The sequence below is a fragment of the Homalodisca vitripennis genome, unplaced genomic scaffold (assembly GCF_021130785.1).
Source record: "Homalodisca vitripennis isolate AUS2020 unplaced genomic scaffold, UT_GWSS_2.1 ScUCBcl_3421;HRSCAF=8952, whole genome shotgun sequence".
Taxonomy (NCBI): Eukaryota; Metazoa; Arthropoda; class Insecta; order Hemiptera; family Cicadellidae; genus Homalodisca; species Homalodisca vitripennis.
The window spans coordinates 17,955-37,423 of NW_025779533.1; the positions used below are offsets into that span (position 1 = coordinate 17,955).

The 19,469-nt window shown below is 29.0% G+C and overlaps 1 pseudogene; it reads left to right on the forward strand.

The window, feature by feature from the left end:
• The window catches only part of LOC124372520, a 36,186-nt pseudogene extending 16,996 nt beyond the window's left edge, over window positions 1-19,190 (forward strand).
• The last annotated feature ends 279 nt before the right edge of the window (window positions 19,191-19,469 follow it).

The following is a 19,469-nucleotide window of genomic DNA, read 5'->3' on the forward strand; positions in this document are numbered from 1 at the left end:
TTATCAAATTTAAAACTCTTAGTCAACAATTTGGAAATTAGGAGGGTATTATGTTGAAATTAAAAATAACCTATCATGAGAATAGGGAAAGGATAAATGTAAGCTTCCTTAAAACTCATCATTTAGTTGGTAATGTACATAAACAATGTATTTGTTTATTATGCTCCATTTACTACTCTGTACCTATATACTGTACTGTGATTGTAATGATAACCCTAAACCACGTCACTATACCGTCCCTCTAACCCCTTCTTCCGTTTTTCTCATTATGTCTTTGTGTTATTATTGAATTTCAGTATATAAATATTAAAGTTAATATTAAACATTGTATAAGGGTTTTAGATTGTCAAAGATCATTCTAGATTTCAGGTTAAAGGAAAATTCCTTGTTTAACTAACTACATAGTTACTACTACCAGCAAGAAACCTAGGCAATGTTTGTCCCAATTATAGTAAGTAAAAGTCTAAAAGGTTTTAAAACTCCATTTTGTTGCAGAATTAGCTAGTATTAAAATGGTTTTTGGATATGAGGTTATATCTGAGAATCAAATGAAAGTAGAAGAAATACAATTTTAATTAATAGCTCCACAGAACTCTTAATGTTGCATTTACACCAAAAAAGATTTAGTAACGATCAATGCTTGTAGGAGCCGATATCCACCCTATTCGGACCAGAAGATCAGCTTCATACAGATGATGATGAAGAGGAGAAGAGGTATCAGTGTTCCGTATGGTCCTCAGCTGCTGTCCTTCCTCTTAGGTGTTGCTGCCACATGGGCTTTCCTCCACATCAGGGTTAGTCTATATCTATATTTTTCTTAAGCATGAATGACCTGAAAACATAAACTAACTGGCGTGTTTGGTGCAGAAACTTCTAATACCTACTCCATATATATATTTACATACATCACAAAATAAAAAAAGTACTTGCTCCACCGAGACTCGAATCTGGATCTCTCACTTGCCTGGTGAATGCGCTAGCACTACACTACAGAGCCCTTACTTTTTACGATTCAATTATTTTATATTTGGCCGTTTCTGTCACATATGCGTTTAAATAACCAAATTAACATATGAAAGGAAGACCAAAAACTTCTAAAACAACTTTTATTTACATCCATTAAATTTGTGTAAATGGTAATAGCCTAATTAATTTCAATAAACATTGAATTACAAAAAAATACTTGCTCAGTCGGGACTCAAACCCAGATCTCTCATTTGGTTGTTCACTCATCCCGCAAGTGAGAGATCTGGGTTTGACTCCCAGCAGAGCAAGTGCTCTTTGTGATTCAATGTTTATTGAAATTAAATTAGGCTATTGCCTTTCATACAAATTTAATGAATGCCAGTATATGTATATATATATTGATCGTATATATTATTATACATATAAAGATGTATTGTAAAAAAGAAGACATTGTTTTTCTATCCTCAGCTTTTGTGTTGGATGTGTTAAACTGTTTACATCATCTGGAGATTAAAGAAGAGTCTGTCATTTTGGAAACATCATGAACAATGAACCTTGGTAACGTCTGTCTATTGCATGTGTATGTGCGTAATATGAATACAAATTATGATTAATTGATGGTCTTGTAAAACTACACTTTATTTTTATTTCTTTACTTACAGTTATAAGAAGTGATTTTTATAAATATTTCATAATGTGGGAGTATGTGAAATTATTTTGTATTATTACTTCTACTGTTCCACACTTCTGTTGAGATACATATATTACTGTTGCAATAAACTCTAGCATCTAGATATTTCCAAATTAGTAGAAAATGAACATTTTGTAAGTGACTAATAAATTAAATATAATTATTTTTTATAAAATACAGAAATTGTAGCAATTACTTAACCCTAGAGGTGGCATTGTGAATTCTCTGTAGTGGCACGGTGTTTTAGGCCAACTGTTCTGTATTTTTCTAATATATATTACTACCTCAACTAATGCTCCAAACTTAACATATTGTACATAATTTTTTTATAAAAGAACTCCACAGAAAAACAAATATTTTTCTTGTCATACATTTTTGATGCGGCAAAAAGATTTAAAAAAGTAAAGTAAGTTTTATCCTCGGATTCCGTTTTGTACTTGACTTCAAGCGTATAAAAAACAATTCCAATATATACATTTTATCTAGAATTTATTGGTGATATCAGAAAATATATATTTTATATGACTTTTAAAATCCATATTTACACTTTTTGTGTTTTTTTACGGACATTTACCAAAGCACTTATTTTTTATGCACAGGGGTAAGACATAAAGCCGATATATACATGTTGACATATAATGTATTCAATACCCTAAAACCATTTTGATTATAAATCAACTAAAAAATAAATATAAAACGCATTGATGTTACATACCTATATTTACAATATATATAAGTGTAGAATTCATCTCCTCAAGCAATTTGAATAGCGGTTCTCTCAAGTCACTTGATCTATCTCTATAGATTTCACTCATTTTATCACAAATTATTTACAAAAATATGTGTAGTATACTATTATTTAGCTCATAAGTAATAAAATAACTAGCTGAAATAAACTCCAAACTATGGACTTGGAACAACACAAGAAAGTAAACAAGTGTTGTGCGGGCGGGCCAGATGTCTGCTGCACAACTGTTTTTATATATCCATAGAGGATATCTATAAATAGTATAAAACCTAATAAAAATACGTTATCATTGTAAAGTATGATTCTTCATCTTTCCGAATATATAATTTTTATCACTATCAGATTATATTTACTCCTTCAAAAATAACGTAATGCGACGCAACATACTTCGGCCGGAATTCCGGCGCTGCCATTTACACGACAGCCGACCGCGCCGTATATCCGGCACCTGCCACTTCTAGGGTTAATACAAACACCTTTTTATCTTCATTTGTAAATAACTCTAGTAAGTTAATTTTTTAGTCCAGCTCTAGAATTCCATGATATTTTACAAAAGTTTAACTTTATTTTGTTTATGTGTATTTTTAAAGAAATATGTTATGTAAGAACATAATAAAATTTATATTACTTAATCCTTTTTTTACTTCATATAACTTTTTCTAATTATAATACGTGCAGAAGTTACCTACATTAAGAGTATATACACATAACAAAATAAATAATGCTAAAAATAATGTTTAAGAAATAATAAAAGACTGTTTTTAAGCTTGCAAATACACAAGAGGAAGGTTTTTATGTACTTAAACCCCATGAAATATCAATTTGTTTGTGGCGGATCTCAGAAGGTATAATCAGGCTTAACTGGTGAAAGAGTAAGTAATTTATTATATCTTCAATTTATATTAAAGTGAAATTTTTATTTTGAGCCAATTGTTCATATATATAGGAGCCAATTATAATGACATTGAAATGAGCACTGTAACGGAATTGTTTTAAATATTTATAAATGTTTGCATTTGAAGTCTTTTCCAGAAAAGAAGCACAACCTATTGAATAAATAGTTTATGTAATTTTAAAGCAAAAATAATTAATAATCTTTATTTATTTCATTGGATTTTTATGTATCGGTTTTTAACCTTAAAAGTAGAAGTTATAAATTCCTTAAATTTTAGGTAATTTTTTGAAAATTTATATTTTTTGAAATATTTATTACAACTTTGTATAGTCTATCTATTTTTTCCCATAAATTGTAGTAATGAAGGTACATTGTTATATTTGCTTTTAGTATAAATACAAAATATATAACACATTCCAAAGTTCCATATTTGGTCTAGTTGTAGAATATACAAAAACAGTGATTTTATGTGATATGTTGAAAAACAAAATGTTTAGTTGAAAACTGTCAATAATACTTGACACTCCTTCTGGCAATTATTTCAATTCTTATTTGGAAAATCATTTTTTAGCGCTGTGCAAGGGTATTTTATATAAAGTTTTCATACATAAATATAAAATTTGTTATGTTGGATATAATTATTTTATAAAATCATTTATACATATATATGCGTAATGTTTGTTTAGAAAGTTATTTAAAAATTACAAACATTGGTAGTTAATACTTTAAAAAATGTATTTATTGTCAAAAGATAAAAGTCTTAAATAGTCTTTTAAATAGTAAATTTTATATAGTTCCCAAAAAACATAACCTATTGCATCTATCTACAAAACATACTAAAATTACAAATAAAATGTGATATAATAATGCACATAAAACTGAAAAATGGATGTTTAGGTATGTTTAATAATTGACTTTGTAACAATAATATAACTACATTGCAATCATATAATTTAGCATCACAGGCGCTTTGGTATTAAAAAATGAATATATAAATTTAAATGATAATACAATATGTCAGTAAATACACAACCAAACACAGTATAACTAACGTCTACGTTTTTCAGTGAACACCACATTGAAACTTGCTCTCACAATTAATTTCTTTAAATATTTTATCCTCGTTGTGTTTCATTTCAATGTCTGTTGACTGAAAGTGGCTTTCCACAGCTAAGTTGAAACATTTCAAGACAAATTAATATTTCATTGTGTGAGCAATGTTCCAATGCAGTTTGAATCAGAAAACTTAGATCTTATGACACTGGCCTCATATGCCCATGAGTTAAGGCAAAAAATATTTTATGTCAAGCTGGCGTGACATAAAAAAAGTTTAATTTTAAAGGTTGTTAGCGTCATATTGTGAATAAGAACAAAAAGAGAGGAATTTGGCTAACAATAGCTTATAAAATACAACAATGAGCGCATGTTTGCCAGTCAGGTTGCCATTGATTACCAGAATGAGGCATTCTTCATTAGGTGGATAACTTTCAGTTACCAGAAAGAGGTTTAACCTGAATAAGATTGCTCAAAAAATAAATCAAAAATATTTATCACTTTTTGTAACTTGAGAGCATGAAGCAATAAAGCATATATTACTGTATATATAAGTAATATGTGACAATAATAACAATATAAATAACACAACACTGAATACAAGTGAACAATATTTTAATTTTAACAATGATTTTCTATAAAAACATGTATTTATTAGCTAAATATTGGTCTATGGAACACTACTTACCCAAACTCAATAATTTATAAATAGTAATTAAATTTATTACCTCCGTCATATATTCACATTAAATAAACACAAAACACATTTAAAACGGATAAACCTATTATTTACAGGGCTAGAGAATGTTTAATAACGCAATAATTGCACAAAATTATTTGATTGGCAAGTGATACTGTAATTATCAGTAAAAAAAATTATATCATAAAAAGTTAGCATTCCAGAGTGTTTACATAACATTACATGTATTTATTTGTGCACTATAATAAATCTAAAACGGGTGTGATCACATTGATTGAGAAACAGTTTATGCCACTTGATTAAACACTCATATTGACTTATAACAAACAAACTGTATTTCATAACAAAAAAATATAACAAGTTAGTAGTACTTTGTTTTTTACTGCAAAATTAGTCAAGTAGTTCCAATATATTAAAAATCACAGATTAGATTATCACAAATGTAAAAAGTATTACCATATTTTAAAATATTAAGATCATATCAAATTTAAATTTTTAGATTTTATACTACAAATTTGAAATAAAAAATGATTAAATTAGTGTATACAATCAAGGTATAAAGTAATGCAAGTAATTCTAGTCTCTAAATAAACAAATTTCACTATAATTGGCTTCCTTATATTATCTATGTGAATGATAGTTATAAATTCCTGTGTGAAATATAATATGTTTGAATTTTTACAAAGAAATGTTAAAATAATATTATTTACTTAGAATTAAGAAAGGTTATTCAGAAAGTAACATACATTGTTGTAGATTGTTCTGTTTCTACTTCACTTCCTGTACATTTACAAAATGTTGTCTTTTGATGCAAAATATTCCAAACCAATTGGAATTCACCAGTAAAAATATATATATATATATATATATATATATATATATATATATATATATATATATATATCAATATAGGGACGGATATATACATATATCAATATAGGTTAATAAGCATGAATGAGCAATTTGAATGTAGGCTATGTGGATAGAATACTTAGAAGTGTCTGTTTAATGTAATTCTTTTAGTTCCAAAACAAGAAGTTACTTTCTGACAGCCCTTGTACCAAAATGGGAATTCAACTGCTACCAAATTGTATAAACAGAATTTGACTGAGGTTTTCTGATGTGTAGGGCAGAACATCACGATAGCAGCGAGTCGGACTATCCACATATCTCCACAGCTATTGTGTACTGTACTCTACTGATAACTAATAGTCGTATAGATAATGCAAGTAAATAATTGATGATTTCAATTTGTCTTTGAAAGCATCATTACTGGTTATAAAAATATTGTGGTTATATAAATTACTGGTTATATAAATACATACAGAGAGACATTCAACATAATGAAGATAGACAAAAATATCATTATTATGCTGTAAGGCTGACCATATACAAGAACAGACTGTTCGATTATGATTGCGGCCATGCATCGCAAGTAATCCCGGCTATACACCGAACAGCGTTTCTGAAACTAGTTAAAAAGTCAATTTTAAAAAGTTGGATTAACAACATTAAAGGTATATAGTCTTGTTTATTTATAGTTAAGCATTAATCCAGGTGGCAAACATGATTAAAAATGCTTTGTATGAGGTGTTTTTAAACTCTCAAATCTATTTTTGAGAACGGATTATTGTAAACCAGTGAACCAAATGGTTTCTTCGCAAACAGAACAGTTGGAGAATTATATTAATTAATTTTTAATTATAATTTGTGCCAAAATCCATGTCTGGGGATTTGGTGGAGATTCTCAAAAGTAAGCATAATTATATAATGTTAAAAATTATTTAAAATATCTTTTTAAGCAAAAACACTGGTTAAAACAAAACTTAATTGTTAAGACACTACCTTATTTACTTAAGGATATTTCAAATAAATGTTATATTATTATATGTAATTATATTATTTCAATCCAAAATTGTATGTATTTTTCCACTGTAGATAAACAGATAACTACCCTAGTTCTGGTTTATACATACGTTTTGTAAATAGTAATTATTTGTTTCTGAAAATCTGCTATTCTTACAACTTATGTAATTAAAAGTTTGTGGAGATACTGTTTAGTTCATTATCCTATAATATAATTTCTCTCACAATTAGTTAGAGACCTTATATGAAACATCCCTTATTAAAGGTTAAAAAACGGATCAGCAAAGTTTAAGGCCAGATCTGATAATGCAACTGATAAACATGAATACAAAAATTGAAGAATAATAACCCTTTGAGTGGTGAGCTATGTACCAAAGTAATAGGCATTAAGTACCTGAGCATTTTGTGTCTACTTACACGTTTTTGCTAAATAATTTACTGTTCAATAACTATCACACACATAATAACTATTAGTTTTTTATGTTTTTCAGCAATATAGGGAAGAATATTACTAATATTCCACTTGTCAAAAAAGACAAATTTGAACGAAACATAAAATTGTATTGCTGCAAGAAGTAAACTTTGATATCAAGTTATGGAGTAAAGTGTTATTTTAAAATACCTAAGTAATTAATTTTATATATATTTTAATTTTATAATAATTATGTGTAGTATAAATTATACATGTTAACAATGAATGTTGTAAAAACAAATTTTTTATGTTTTTTTTTATAAATCTTTATATTTGGACTAAATTTTAATATGTTGAACTGAAAAAAAGTTTATTAAATAATGAATTGTCAAAATTTGTGACATTGGCACTTTATGCGCATTTTTTGCCATCATAATAGGCACGGCACCCTAAAAGTTAAACACAGAACTAATAAAATATAGATGACACTATGCTATTTTTTTGTTAACAATACTTATATTTTGATATAATTAATCATAATTTTTAAAAATATATAAAAAAGATGAACATTAATCATATTACATTAACCTATTGACCATTGTTGCATTTTAATTGTAAGTAAGCTAGGTCATCAATGTCAAATTAATAAATTTATTGTTATTTATTAAAATGAAATGAAATACGTTTATTGTCATTAATCAACAGTGGTTGCAATAGACATAGTTAAACTTACACTTAGCCTTAGTGTAGCCTTAATCTTAGGTAGCCTATTAACCCTTAAAGCGCCAAACAGTTTCAGTTAAACTCTGGTAGCGCTCATTTATTATAAAAAATTAAAATTATATTTTCTCAACGCTAATTTTAAATTTCTTTTTTTAGGTAAACAAAATAAAACAGAAACTGCAAAAAATATCTTTTATCATATTTATTGCCCAAAATACACATGATTTACTATGTAGCGTTCCAGCTCCTTTATAAATTTTACCCAATGCTTACTGTTTCCTTTTATTATTATGTATATCAATGATGACATTGCGTGCTTATCTGTACTAGAATAGAACTAGAAAATAAGTATATTACATATTTAATACAAAGTTATAATAAAAAATTAAATTTACATGCAAAAAATTTGAAAACCAAATATTTTTCCAAATTCTTAGTCCTCTAACGGGTGTTATTTTTATAATAATTACAAAATGGTTTTCAGATGTTTATAGAAGTAAATAAAATATTGTAACACTTATTGGAGTAAAAACAAGCCTAAATAAATAAAATAAACATAAATGTAGAATTTCTGAACAAGAGCTAAAATACATAATTATAAATATAAGGAGTAAAAATATTTCTACGAGGAAAAAAGACTTTTATCGCCATTCAAGAAACTGTTTATTTCAAAAGTTTATAAATATATAACTTTCATAAAAAGATGATCATATAACACATAAAACTACACAGTAGTTTACCGATCAACTATTCGCACTGCTTCAACAGGATATGAAGAAGAACACAAGAGCTGCCCGGCGCGCGGCGAGGCAGTGACGTACGCATATATGCGCTTGCGGCGTTGAGCAATACTACCAAACTGCCAGCTGTTCAACAAAAACCGGTTCAGTATCGATCGTTAAACAAAACGATTGTCACGTGATGTGGCACAGCCCCGCTACACTACTGTAACATACACCCCTCACAGTCTAGCGGACAAACTCTGAACTAACAGTGCAAAATAGTAAAAACAAGTATATTGCGTGTCTACGCGCTTACGGCGTTCAGAGCAAAGTCGATCCTCGCGCGCATATGCGCTTACGGCGCTTTAAGGGTTAAAAGTTACTTGTCAAATCAAATGGGTTAAATAAAGTAAATTTATAGTCAACAAAAGTGAATAAGATATTGTAAATCTTCATTAAAAATGTGTAACAATACGTATAATAAGTTAAAAACATATAAATAAATTAAACACACAAATAAATATAAACATTCAAGTAAGAAACACATTTTTACATAACATCTTGGATTCAAATTTTACAGAAGAGAAATTCCCATTTTCAAATTCAGTTAGACTATAAAATGCTTGACTAATCAACCAATTTTTAATTTTTGTTTTAAAGGCATTTAAACAAAAAATTTAAATTACATAAATTAATCCAATAGCAATTTTTTTTATCAAAACAGCAGATTACTTATTATTGTGGGATTACATATCAATATCATTGCCATAGCAATTAGAAACTTTTGTTTGTACATTTAGTTTACACAATTAAAAAACATTAGAATAGGACTCATTTTAAAAGCCACGTTGTTACTTTGCTTTACCTTTATTAATTGCCGCCTGGAGGACTGAAAAATATCTTTCATTATTCTGTACTGATAGCATCTACTTCCCACCAGTTTAATGTTCGGAAAACAGCTGATTTCCTGCAGACCAGGAAATATTTCTTAATCTTCAGTTGATTTCTAACACCTCTTGTACTATTAATTTTAGAGTAAGTTCATAATTTGTTTGTGTTGCATTACATAGTTCTTTACAGTCCTTTGAAATAGGACTTATTAAAACTAGTTTCTTTATTATTTGTATTTATTATAATAAGAAATAAAAATATATTAATGAACTGGGAAGTGTTTTCCAAATTTGATGGTGATGCCATGCGACATTCTGAAATTAAATGCATACATACCAGAAAACACCTACTTCCTGGTTTTGTATTCATTGTATTTTTATTATATTCATTATTATCTAAAAATAATTTAATTTTATGTATGTTATTCATATTTTATATATTTGGCAAAGTAGAGATAATTGTATTCTAGAAAAATTTACAATTATATATTCTTATTTATAAGGATTTGCTTTGCTGTGGAGCTTTAGCATATAGAATTTACAATGTAATTTGTATTAAAAAAAAACAATGAATAAATACATATAAGAAATCTTGTAAATTAATTTATTTACATTGACCTACTATAACCTCTGTAACTACGATTATTCATAATGTGTTATGTCTGTCCCAGGGATTGACTCACCTCCCCCTCCCATTACAGAGTGGTAGCTGCTCAACTGGGCAAACACTTGGTATGCCTGTATCCTAGAGCAATGTACACTGGGAGATATGGCGAGACAGGGTGACAGCTGCTCAACTGGGCAATACCCGGTATGCCTGTATCCTAGAGCAATGTACACTGGGAGATATGGCGAGACAGGGTGACAGCTGCTCAACTGGGCAACACTTGGTATGCCTGTATCCTAGAGCAATGTACACTGGGAAATATGGCGAGACAGGGTGACAGCTGCTCAACTGGGCAACACTTGGTATGCCTGTATCCTAGAGCAATGTACACTGGGAGATATGGCGAGACAGGGTGACAGCTGCTCAACTGGGCAACACTTGGTATGCCTGTATCCTAGAGCAATGTACACTGGGAAATATGGCGAGACAGGGTGACAGCTGCTCAACTGGGCAACACTTGGTATGCCTGTATCCTAGAGCAATGTACACTGGGAGATATGGCGAGACAGGGTGACAGCTGCTCAACTGGGCAATAGCCGGTATGCCTGTATCCTAGAGCAATGTACACTGGGAGATAAGGCGAGACATGGTGACAGCTACTCAACTGGGCAACACTCGGTATGCCTGTATCCTAGAGCAATGTACACTGGGGGATAAGGCAAGACAGGGTGACAGCTGCTCAACTGGGCAACACTCGGTATGCCTTTATCCTAGAGCAATGTACACTGGGAGATATGGCAGGGTGGGCAGAAAAGTGGCAATTCGTTTTAATATTATTTATTCTATGAAGAGTAATAGTGCCATACAGATCTTCCTGTACTGATTATTAGAGCTTACATTGACTTTAATTCGAACTTAACTAAACCATTGTGGATGACTGGTGATATGCTTCATTAATTAACACTTAGCTTGTAATGACGTTCTTTTGTATAGTGTGTAACTGTATGCTTCCATCTATTCTAGGTTACCAAAAGTGAAGGCAATGAAATTCCTTATATAAGCCATTGAACTCTAAATTGACTTTCCTATATATTTTATATGGTATTGAAAGTGTATTACTCAAAAAACAAGTAAAATGATATGGATATTGATAACCTGCAAACAATATTAAAATGCTTAGATTGCCATGTAAAGATCTTTAACAGTGTAAGGAGCTAACTAACTACAACAAATGTGGTTCATGACAAGTGGAATGAGTTTCATGTGTATTAAGATACTTGTGTATTTTGTTTAGAGAATGTAATTCATAATCTTTGGCAAAATGTACTATCTCTCCACACAAGTGGTTTTAATGGCTATTACTTGTTTTACTCAAATCAGTGTCGTCATGATCAAAAATCACTGTTTAATGCCTGGTAGGAATCTATGTAATGTGATTATATTTTATCCTACCATTCTATAGGAGAAGAACCAAATTGTAGATACAAAGCTTTTACTAATTTTTGCGACAATTTATATTTTTTTAACAGTTTTAAGCATTAAGTATCCAAAGTTGGCCAAAACTTGTAACTGATTAGAAATATCCATGAATTACTGTATCAAACTTCACCATATGATTTATCAGATCTAAAAAAGTAAGACTTTTCAAAATATCATCCTATCTTACGTAGTTATATTACTTAGTAAAAGCAATTATGATGTTATATGACGGGAGTCCTATAATATTTTTAAAACGTAAGTAGGCATACATCAGGTAGATATTATTTAAGTTCATGGTAAATAGTATCAGAATTTAACTTAATTATTATATCATGTTTAGCATGTGTGGAGCATTTCTGGTTCGAATTAATTATATACATAACGTCACATCTGCCTTGTCATCCCGAGAAAGAAAACACAAATCTTGGATCACACAGGTCTTGGAAACTTACTTCGGTCAAAAAGCGTATATTTCCAGTCCTTGTCATATATTTCAGGTCTAAGATATTTCCAGTACCATAGTAGAGTTTGCCTTGTTCTGACGAAGAAAAAATATATATACTTACGTAGGACCGAGATGCCTACTTCGGTTAAAAAGTGCCTATTTAAGACCATTTAAATTCACTTACCTACTATGTCACAGTTTAGCTTGCCATATTGACCTGATCAAACTATATACGTTCGATTAACTAGTTCTCGGAAATCTATTTTGGTCAAAATCGTGTTGACATAGTTGAGTTTGCCTTATCGTGATGAAGAAAATACACACATAAGTAGGACTGTAAAGCCTATTACGGCCTAGGGGGAATTCCTACCTACTTCTTATGTACTTTCGGTATAAGGTGGAAATCCTTATTAAGGTTATGCAACATTCCAAAATAATCATTATTAAAGTTTTACGTTACACTTGTTTTTTGAACTGTAGCCAGGGAAAGAATGAATCGTTGAGGCATGTTATTATTCATTCCTCTGTTTTTCCACAAGCCATTGTTAAAATGTAATATAATGTCAAGGAAAAGTAACTTTTGTAAAAACATTTATAACTTTGTTCATTAAGTTGTTTTATAACAGTATTTAATGCATTAGATGATTTTAATTCTTCACTGGCGCAATCTGGACTAAAATTGATATATTAATGTTTTATTTACTATCTGCATTACACTACCGATCAAGCACTGTTTACTTATTATTGATAAAATTTAAATGTAAACAGATGTTTTAGAAAGTTTGTCGAACTATAGCTGTCAACAGCTGTTTAGTGCCAGTTTAATTTGAATTACAAAACGTAAAAACTACAATTATTTCTGAATTCCAAAATATTTCAGGTAACTTTTCTTAACCTTTTCTTCATAAAAACCTACATCGGATTTCAATGGACATTTTTACAAAAAGAATTAACCGAATTAATCCAGCCGTTCTCGAGCACACAACACATTTTGCGATTCATTTTTATTTATAAGATATTAAAAAAAAATTACAGTATAAGAATATTGAAATACGAGTTACTTTTAAAAGAAAAATTAGTTTTGCTATGGAAAATAATAACAGAATAATAAACTTTTACTTAGCACCATTTCTCACTTAAAATAAACTAATCGAGTTAATTAATGTTATTTTATCTACTGATTGATTCATTTAACAGCTCATAGTTAATAGCCCATTGTCGTTTATTTTATTTATTAAATTAACTCATTTTACGGTAATCTTTGACTTGTAGAGTTTGTTCTTTATGCATTTTCAAAGAATTTAAAAGTATATGCTTTATTAATTTTCTTGTGTTTATTTTGTTGGTTATGGCTGTTATACTGACAATTTTTGTTTTTAAAACTTAATACAAAACATCTTCTTCAAATTTACCAAATATACTGTTAAAGGCCGACATGCAACATGCATGTTCCTTGTAAACCTGACAACTTTCACAGAGTTAACTATGGACTGAGATAAATACATTACAGCCTAAATGTTTACACACAAAAATTCAGTGTCGAAAAATTCCATATTGATTACTATGTAAACAAGAATTAATAGTTACAATGAGATACAAATCAATAAAGTTGAAAACAACAAGCACTACTTTCAGCTATTAAAAGTAATAATGAGCTGATTATAAATCAGCAGTTAAACAATGTTAGTAATTTAATTTGTGTATTCTAAGTGAGAGATTGCAATCAGTAAAATCTTTATTGCTTTGTTCATGGAGAAATAAACTCTAAATTAATATTTTTACTTAAAAGTAATCCATATTTTACCATTCTTATTATTCTTTCAATAAATCTCTTATTTTTGTGTGTTGTTACAGTTTTAACATTTTGCACAGCCACATTTTGAAAGCTGAGATGATATTTTCCTCAAACTTTAAAAAAGCAGGTCTTACTTATTAGAATAAAAATTGTGCATTACTAGAATTTTATACCTTTATTAAATACAAAGATAAGACTATACTTTATGACATCTCTTACTTAAGTTAAATAGAGTCTTATGGAAATCCGGTATAAAAAATTTAACTCACCAATAAAATGTAGTTAATCTTTATTTTTAATTAGATACTTCTTCCACTAATATTGGATAATAAATTAAACCACAATGTAAGTACATACCAAGCGTTGTACAAAACTTCTCAAACTTTTCAGATTTAACTCTTTTAAAATTCAGAGATAATAAATAAGACTCACATAGTCATCCAATAGTACAAATTATTAAATAATAAATTATAATAAGTTTAAACATGTCGTCTAGAAAGTGCTTTGACTATTTACAGACTGTATCATCAGTTGCTCAAAGTCCACAATTAATTGTTATCAAAGGAGACAAAGCTCATGCACAACTTCACTCCAGGGGCTAGAAACATTTTATTTCTGTCTGTCTGTCTGTCTGTTTGTTCACACACGATATCTCGAAAACGAACTGGCCTATAGACTTCAATCTTTGCATTAAGCTTCATTTCTATATAAGCAACATTGAGTTTCTACAGTGGTGCATGTCACTCTATGGGATTTGACTGAGTGTTAGTGAACACTCTTACAATGTCCTTGTGGATAACTATGGTGACAATGAGAAAATCACATAAATAAATTTATAAACAAACTGAGTACAATCATCATAGTACATTATGACATCATAGTAATACATGAAGCCTAACTATCAGAATAAAATGAGCTATAAATTTGAAACTTTGCTTAAACTTTGCTTAAACTGTGAAGAAAGTTATGGGACATATAGTGCGGCGTACTCCTATCCTGTAAATAAATGCAGGTTGTCCCATTTTCACATTACAGGGTATCTCATAATGGGTGATCAGAAATTGGTTCATAACATGAAAATTTAAAAAAATCGAACGTACGTCCAAAAACCCTTAGTTTTCCGTTTGTCTGTCTGTGTTATATATAAAAACATTTGAATTTTTTTAATGGTGTCAGCTACAGTACACATATTGTAAGTTTGCTTAAGTATAATAGTAAAAATTAAAATATTATACTATTTACAGTTTCAAAAGGGCGACAGGGTAAAGGGGGGGGTAAACTATTTTTTATTGTTAAAGAAAACAAATAACATTTTAAATAAAACCACCATAACTTTTAAATCAATAATTCAAATATAGAATTTGTACCACGTCATTAAATGGTATAAATGGAGGCAAATTTTCCAATATTTTTCAATACTCCAAATCGTAATTTTAAACTTTGCCTGTTTCTGAATCGTGTTGATATCGTGTATGAAAGAAAATTAACGTATTGATAAGCTATATACATATTCTTATTTTATCTTGTTTGACCTTACACATTTTGAATACATTTTATATTACACATTGTGAGTTATGTTTTTAAAATCTGAATTGCGTTTACAGAAAATGCCTACGAAAAGATATTTATTTTACTGTTTTAATCAAATACTTTCGACTTAAAATCCTTTGAAACGATAGCAACAATTAAACGACGTCGTATGTTTACAATGCAATATCTTTAGGCTGTTTTCCGTATAAATGCTTTATCTCATTTTTATAAACGAGTTTACTGTAACGGTCTTTAATGTACTTTACTGTCCCCACGTAATACAATATCATTCCACTTATGCTTCCTGAACTAAAAAATAATTTGTCTACTTTGCTTTTCACTCATAATTTAATGGTACATATTTTTAAAATCCTACTTTTTTTAAATATGTATTTAGTTTTCTGTAATTAGTTCAAAATCGTGGATATGAAATCACGTAACAACTCACTGAAGAAGTATATAGCCTGTAATATAAGGAGTACAGGTATTTATTTTTATCTCCGATTATCTGTGCTTCTAAAACTTTGTTGAATTACAGTTTAACTTTGGATGGGGATATACAATTTACTGCATCGTTATCATACACATATCTAGCATTAACAATAACACAATATACACAGATTTAATATTAATACTCAATTTTAGGGATACAAATATCTAACTAATTTTAATTCCCATATTTATTTGGTCTATATTGGCTTTTGGCAGCGGTCCAAAACACACATTTATCAAATTTGTATAAACTACCAATAAAACACGTACAACTGTCATACATTTACTGTATATTATTATTAATAATATTAGCATATTTTCAAGATTCCATTTAATTAAAAACCAATAATTAATATTATAAATTTAATGTTGTTGAAAGAACTGAATATTATAATTGTGTAATTAATCTTATTCCAGTATTATAAATAGACCTTGATATTATATTAATCAATATCAATATTATAATGTAATGGCATTGATATATTATTTTATAAACTTGACATAATTGCATGTACTGGCATAATTGTATCACATTATCAACCCATTTTTTACGTGTACTGACAAACATTTAATTAAAAAGATTATTGTCCACTGAACAAATAATAATTTACACTTTGCTTTATGACGTAGATATCGTAATAATAAACAGCTTCGACGAACTCCCATGGAGTAGGGTTATTTATTAACTATTAAAGTACAAAAAATTCAGTATTGTTCAGTAACCAATATATAAAATTGATATGCATTAATGAACTTAAAGACAGACATGCGATTATTATTTTCTTTAGATATAGAAACACCCGTTAAAGTATTGCAAAGCGAATACGACATCTTGTCAACTCCTCGTCAAAAGATATCCTTGAGTCAGACAGTGGGCCTAGTGTCCGCCCCCTAAAAAGTAGGTAAGAAATGCCCCCGACAGTTTTACGACGTGGACATAGTCCGTTTACCACGTTCCAAAACTGCATAATTAGTGTTTATACCTGAAGACACAAATCTAGTGATGCTTTCACTGTACTCTTTATAGTTTTACTAAGTTAGTAAATATTCAAGCGTCAAGTGCAATAGTCCAGGAGACAGCGCTGACCGGCGTAGAATCTTGTGTACTGCAATACTGCGTTAATATATCTAATCTTAATATATTGATTTATTGGAGCTTATATTTACATCGCATTCAACATAAATCGATTATTTCTAATACCAGTTCTCATTCAAAATTAAATAGTTTGACGAAGAAGTTTACACCTCACCTGACCTATCGTAAAGAGCTATTTGTTTTAAACAGTTATTAGTGTTTTGCCTGCATGCGTTGTTTTTCAACAGATTGACGGTGTTTCTTCTTAGATTAATAGGAGTTCTACCATTTGGGGTGGTTTTTAAACGTGAAAACATGTTTCGTTTTGATACGTTTTACCAATTAAAAAAAATAAAATTTGGCCTTTTGCACTCTACTACTTATCTTTCATAGCTTGCTAGTGTAAAGTCAAATGATTTGCATTTTGTCACAAAGATGTTTAAAAATTTCTTTAAGTTTTTACACTTTTATAGGTATAATTACTATGTATATGCCTATATTATTTCAAAATGTATTCACTATATTAACCGTAATATAAAGTGGATATGTGCAAAGTTTCAAGTTTTTATCCTTTATAGTTATTTATTCCAATTTGCATAAATAACAAAAAAGCAGCACTTACCGTAAAAACACATCTTAATTTTGATATAATCTTTTTATATGCAAACCACAGTATACATTTTTTCAGCAGTACATTGAAAGAAATCTCTGGCATTTTTTTGACAAACTTTTTCATTGCTCTACAGCACTAAAGGGGTTAATCATGTGTGTTTTTTTTCTTTATTTTCTGAGTATTTTCTTATTTGATGTTGGTTTTCTTATAATATTATCCATCATATTTGTTTTCATAACCATAGCTGTATCTATATTATTGATTGATGATGTTTCCTTTTAAATTCTGAAGCTGAAAGATGAAGTGCCAGCAAACGGTAATCTATGAATCTTGATGATACAATTTTTAACGAAAAGTGGATTGAGTTCTTGGGTATGATCAGACTATATAATAAAGCATGTGGCACAATATACCTAATGATGTAATGGAAAGACATTTCAATATTACAGACTGTATAATTATTTATTAAGTATTTGTGTTGTAAGTTTTAAATATTTCAACAACTTTTAGTAAAATGTAATTTCAGGCTGAAGATCAGCTGTAATTAGTGTATATAATATTTTGTAGAGGAAAAATTCAAACACCTGTAATAGGCTAGAAACTTTAAATTGATAATATAAAATTAATGAAATTGCAAAAAGGTATGTATGATCATTAAACAAGATTAATTATAATAGTACTTTGTCTAAAATGTCCTAATTTATTTCAGATGAATGGTGCAGGTGAGGAGTGATGATCTGAACACCATTCATCATCTCTCCAGGCTTGGACCAAAGTTACCGTCAGTGCCTTATGACTCTTGTGTTGTAAATTCACATTCCTTTAGTCATAACTGTCACATTCCGATACTTTCATTATGTGAACGTTCCTCAGAACGTTCTTTGTTGTAAATAAATTAACATAATTACTTAATGTTATGTTTTGTATTCACTTAATAAATGTCAAAACGAATCAATTTTTATTGGATGAACAAATTTATAACACCGTTGTAAGCATTATATGTAGATTTTTAAGGTTTCTCAATCCATCAAGATTAGTTCTTTTTCTTTTAATTGACATAAATGTACTTCTAAATTCAAATCAAATTTATATGATCTAGGGATTTCCTCAAGCTTTTGTTACATAATATTAAGTACTTTTACTTTATTTGACTTGTATTTTAAATAAGGATATATGTTAATAAAATCTTCAGTAGGTTTATAATCTAGCTGTGATTTTTTAGGTAGCAATAAATTAATGGCACAGACCTTAATATCCGATGCGATCAGTCTCGAAAAGGTATAATGCCAATGCTCACTGCAATAAAGTGGTCTGATAATTGTTATTCTGTTAATGTTATTGTATTGTTAAATATTTTGTTATTCAATTTTTATTTAGAATTTTAGTATAGTGAAACAGTAATTGTTTAGTTGTAAAAACTAAAAAGTCTCATTTATACTTCTATGTGAATTAGTGTTATTGTCTGCTATAAAATAATTTGTATTGGTATTTTTAGTTTCAATTCAGTTGCCTTTTTCCTACTTCTGAACAATTGGATATTGGATCCACTTTTATTTTATAGGATAGATAGATCATTTCAATTTTAACTGGTCAAAAGAGATTGACAATTGTTTTTTTCTAAGAATATTTAGATATTATATAATAACAATATGTTTTATTTACAGATTTTTAAAGAACTGTGATAGCATCAGGTTACATAAAAATAATTTTGAGACAATATAAATTAAATTAAATCAAATCAGTATGTATAAAACCTTTTCATTTCTC